Source organism: Mercenaria mercenaria, chromosome 6, assembly GCF_021730395.1.
Source record: "Mercenaria mercenaria strain notata chromosome 6, MADL_Memer_1, whole genome shotgun sequence".
NCBI classification, from domain to species: domain Eukaryota; kingdom Metazoa; phylum Mollusca; class Bivalvia; order Venerida; family Veneridae; genus Mercenaria; species Mercenaria mercenaria.
Window position 1 is genome coordinate 79,552,746 of NC_069366.1, and position 4,850 is coordinate 79,557,595.

The window sequence follows — 4,850 nt, forward strand, 5'->3', positions numbered from 1 at the left end:
AGAATCAGTGCAGCCTTCAAAGGAGATTATTTATTTTGTTGGATTTAATGTCGCACCGACACAATTATAGGGCATATGCTGACTTTCCAGCTTTGATAGTGGAGGAAGACCCCAAGTGCTCCTCCGTGCATTATGTCATCACGAGCGGGCACCTGGGTGGAACCACCGACCTTCCGTAAGCCAGCTGGGTGGCTTCCTCACATGAAGAATTCAACGCCCCGAGTGAACGTTCAAAGGAGAAGAACCCGAAGTAAACCCTCTTTGTAAATGGCTTTGAATATTGTCAATGTTTGATTGTATTCTTTGTTTCAAAACACTATTTATGATTTTACATAGCACTGGCAGAACTATAATACCTCGATAAAACTGGGAATCATTTCTGGTACATTTATTTTTAAATATAGGTGTAAGCAATCCCGTTTTAAGAATGTCAGGCACATTGCCCTCAGTGAATATTGTTTTTATAAGTGTTTCTAGAAACTGAAGTAAATTTTCTCCCCCGTGTATTATGTTTTAGAATCTTGGACGTTTCGACCCCAAGACATTTCGACCCCAAGACATTTCAACCTCAAAATTTAATTTCCTTGGACAATTCCACCACAAAGACATTTCGAACCCCAAGACATTTCGACCCCTCAGAAATAGTTGTATGTTTTAATTCTATATTTCTTCCATTTTGTTTATGGCGAGAACTATGACTTTAAAAACACGATTTATTAATTATTTTTATCCAAAGGTCTGATTAAAAGATCGTAATTACTGAGTAGGGTTCCGTAAGGCGAGTTAAAATATCAAAGTATTACCAGTGTTTACAAGATTTAAAACCTTATGATATGTTTTAATCAAGTTTTAATCTTGTTATCAATAATCAGTAATAATCAGTAATGTTTATTTTATCATAGATCAGGTGTTAACGCACATGTAATTATTTTGCACCCAATTAATTAAAGGCGCGCGTTAAATCACCTTTAATCGTAATGTGGCAGTTCAATAGTTTATAAAGTGTTAATTTATGGGTGAGCAGTGATAGCCTGGGATGTGAAAAGAAAAAAATGTACATATGCAAATAAATAAATTTATTAACAGACACATATACAATGTAGATTTAAAGAAAATATATACAACTTACAACTTTATATACACGTACACATACATATCACTGCTGTTCATAATATTCAAGATCTTCTTGAGAATGTGTTAGAAACAGTGAGATTATCATTAATAAGTTGATAGAGAGAGAAAAGAAACACATATTTAACATACTTTGGCCTTTTCTGCTAAAACTTCCAAGTAAATTCAATGAACGTCTCATGCACAAAGTCCACGTAAAACCTTTATTTCAATTACAGCTTAACATTATTTACAAAAACTAAAGCACACCTGTTATTTTTACAGTCCTAAATCACTCTCAGTATTAACAACACAATTGAACACATGATAATGTTTCACTACTGTCACACTTGTCTGTTTTGTTATTATTTACATCCAAAATCACATTTTTTTAGTATAGACTGCACCCAGACTGTTGAGGAATTCTTCCCCTGTGATTTCATGGTCGTCATAATTGTCCCACATATCTACAATTCGTGCGTCAAGGTCTCTGTACGTTTGCCGACGGTGACGCCCAAGGGCTTGCTCAGAAACTTGCTGATGCTGGATCTCCGCCAGCTTCCCCTGTCGCAGAAGAAGTGGCAACAGTACATACATTTGGAGTTCTGATCGACCAGCCTAGTAATTCAAATGGCGATGCCAACCTGAAATGATAATTTATATTTTAAATGCAGTATTCAATTTTTAATTGACAATGTAGTTTTCTAAACTAAATAGACGTGTGTCGCTACTCTTATGATACTTGACTGCGTTATATGCTTTCAAGGGATCTTTTCATCTTATTTATTTTATTCCTATCTCTTTTTCGTCACAAACGTACTTTCCTCATTTATCGCAGTTCAGAATTAGAGTGTATAACTGTATATTTTGTTTAACGATTAATGCTTGACTTTATGTGCCACTCCGTGACTATTTGATAAAGGACATTGTGTCTGAAATCATTAGTCCTCCACCTCTGATTCATGCGGGGAAGTTGGCAGTTACTTGTTTGAACAGGTTTGTACTGGTACAGAATCCAGGAACACTGGCTAAGTTAACTGCCCGCCGTTACATGACTGAAATACTGTTGAAAAAAGGCGTTAAACCCAAAACAAACAAACAAAATTTATGTGCCAACTTATTAGAGAAACATTAGACCATCATCTAAAAACTCGTGCAAAACATTTAACTTACCCTCAACATCGTTGTTTGTGCTGGTCGTCTGTCTGTACACAGACCACTCATTCTCCGACCACAAGGAACTGTCTATCCACTGGTCCTCAACATACTGGAACAACGCTTTCATCGGCTCAGTGTTGCCTTCTGCCTAAGCTCGGAGACGGTCGAACGCCCTACGTATATGCTGTCCAGGAAGGAATGGCAATGCCTACAGCTTACGGATGAGATGATGGGCACCCTCTCGTCGTTGGTAAGTAGTCTTTAGACCAACATCGCCCACTTTCTTCAGGATGGCCTTTGCCCAATGAAATAACGCACCCCTTCATGTTGAGCCCTGGGAAGACTGTGCGGATTGCCTGCCAAATAAAGTATGCAAAAATCCTTCCAATAGTAAAGTTAAAGTTAAACTTTGCTTGCTTTTATGATTATTCTATTTCATTGTTCACGAATGTTTTAGAATACATTGCCGTTTATTTATGTAGTTATTTACTTATGCAAATATGGTACGGTCTTAACTTTGATAATTTAACATACAATGTCGCTTTTGTAATGTATTTGTAACTGCTACATATTCACTTTCTACTTACCAAACTCGAAGTCCATCATGAAACCTTCGACCAATGGCGCCTCGTCCATAATACTCAAGATCTTCTGGAGAACCTGTTAGAAAAAAATAATAAAAAAAAACATTTAGAATATCATTTAGTTGAAAATGTGAGTGAGAAAAGAAACACATGTTTATCATACTTTGGCCTTTTCTGTACTTTATTTCAATAATAGCTCAATATTATTACCAGAATAAATGTAAGTAAGTGTACATTACACAATGACGCGACGTCATAAGAATTCTACCAGACAATACGGAAAATTATCAATGTAGTAGAAAGTGAGTGTGCATTTCTCCAGTCAGAAGAAGAATTTAAGTCAGAAGTACAGAAGTAAGTAGGTAAATACCAGTTTAATAGCTTCTTGACCTTATTTTTAAATATAACTTCTTATTGATACTTACGGCGACATAGTCATGCTCGCGTCGTTTGGACATCAGCACGAACATCAAAGGAACCTGTTTCATCGTATCATCCTTAATCATGAACGCATGTATACTGAACAGTTGGGAAAACGGTTTATTCACAACCTTGAAGGTGCCGTCCAGATACCAACGCTTGGCTTGTTGAAGATGGCGCATCTGTTCGGGCGTGAAAAACATCAGATGGCGTTCTTCGTCAACGCGTACGTCCCCTACCAGGAAGTCGTCTTGGAGAAAGTCTGTATCAACCAGAAATGAAAACATTTATTCATCAGTAGGACCTTTAAAAAGTTCAGCCGCTGTCACTTTAGGTTGAAAACCTAACCTAGAAATACTTTTTGGTAACGTGAGACTTCTATGTAAAGTATAACATACCACATGTCTGTCCAGTAAGCTTAAGGAAAATGAAAGCTTTATATAAAACATTTAAAAACAGGAATGCAGTAAGCAACTGAATCAAGTTATCTCTGACTTCGTTTGATTTTACTAACCTCAAAGTCCAAAGAGTCAGGTTCCTTAGGTCGAATATGCTGTCTGGATCGGTTTGCCTGACGAATAAGCGCAGCTGGTTCAGGCAGGTTAAAATCTCCTCGAGTGAAAAACTCATTCATCTTGTCGTCGACAAGGCGGCCGGATGCGGTATGGACGTCTCTGACAGCCTCACGTCGTATCTGCAATCAGTAATGAATTTATAATGAAACTAATATGAATTGATAATAAAACAATAAATGAATTTATAATTAAACAAATATGAATTCATAATAAAACAATAAATGAATTTATAATGAAACAAATATGAATTCATAATGAAACAATAATTAATTCATAATAAACAATAACAAACCATGATTTTATGTAACACAGTTCGATACACAGAGACGCGACGTCATAAGAAATCTACAAAACTATTCGGAAAATTATCAATGTAGTAAAAAGGTTGAAGTTCAGTCCAGATTGATTCAAGAAAACGGATGTTTCACTCCCGTAACTAATTGTACAGACATCCTATAAATAGATGGGATGAGTAGCACACTTGATGAAAACATGGTATTATATTAGTATTATTTATTTGCTATACTATTTGCACTATCACCAAACATCCAATGTACTTTTTGTCAAAATAAATATTATAGACAGCATACAATAGTTAAAGAAAATACAGATGTTTTTAACAAATCCGGTCGAGGAGAGACATAAAATCTTACGTTTTCAGTTGGATCTGTCTTTCTCTTTCTACTTGTTACAGGAATTATTGAACAGCAAATGACTGAAATGACGTCAAATATAGTTGACGTTACACCGCCGAGTCTTCTTATTTGACGGAAAAACTAATAATAAGAATTTACCAAACCGTAAAATAATGCGCACTGGTAATTTTGTTACATCTTACATGCGTTTTTGTGTTGTTTTCTATGTCGATTTTTTTTACTAATTATTAAACGTATATGAGATCACATTTATACTGACAGGGCGATTGTTTTGCCTTTCTTATGATCTAAGAATATAAAGAACCTTATTTCTAAAACGGATTTAATGAAATATTAAAGTGTAAGAA

General features: G+C 35.6%; 1 pseudogene; it reads right to left on the bottom strand.

Moving 5' to 3' along the window:
* Positions 1 to 1,289: 1,289 nt before the first annotated feature.
* On the bottom strand, positions 1,290 to 3,559 carry LOC128558097 (uncharacterized; annotated as a pseudogene).
* Positions 3,560 to 4,850: the final 1,291 nt, after the last annotated feature.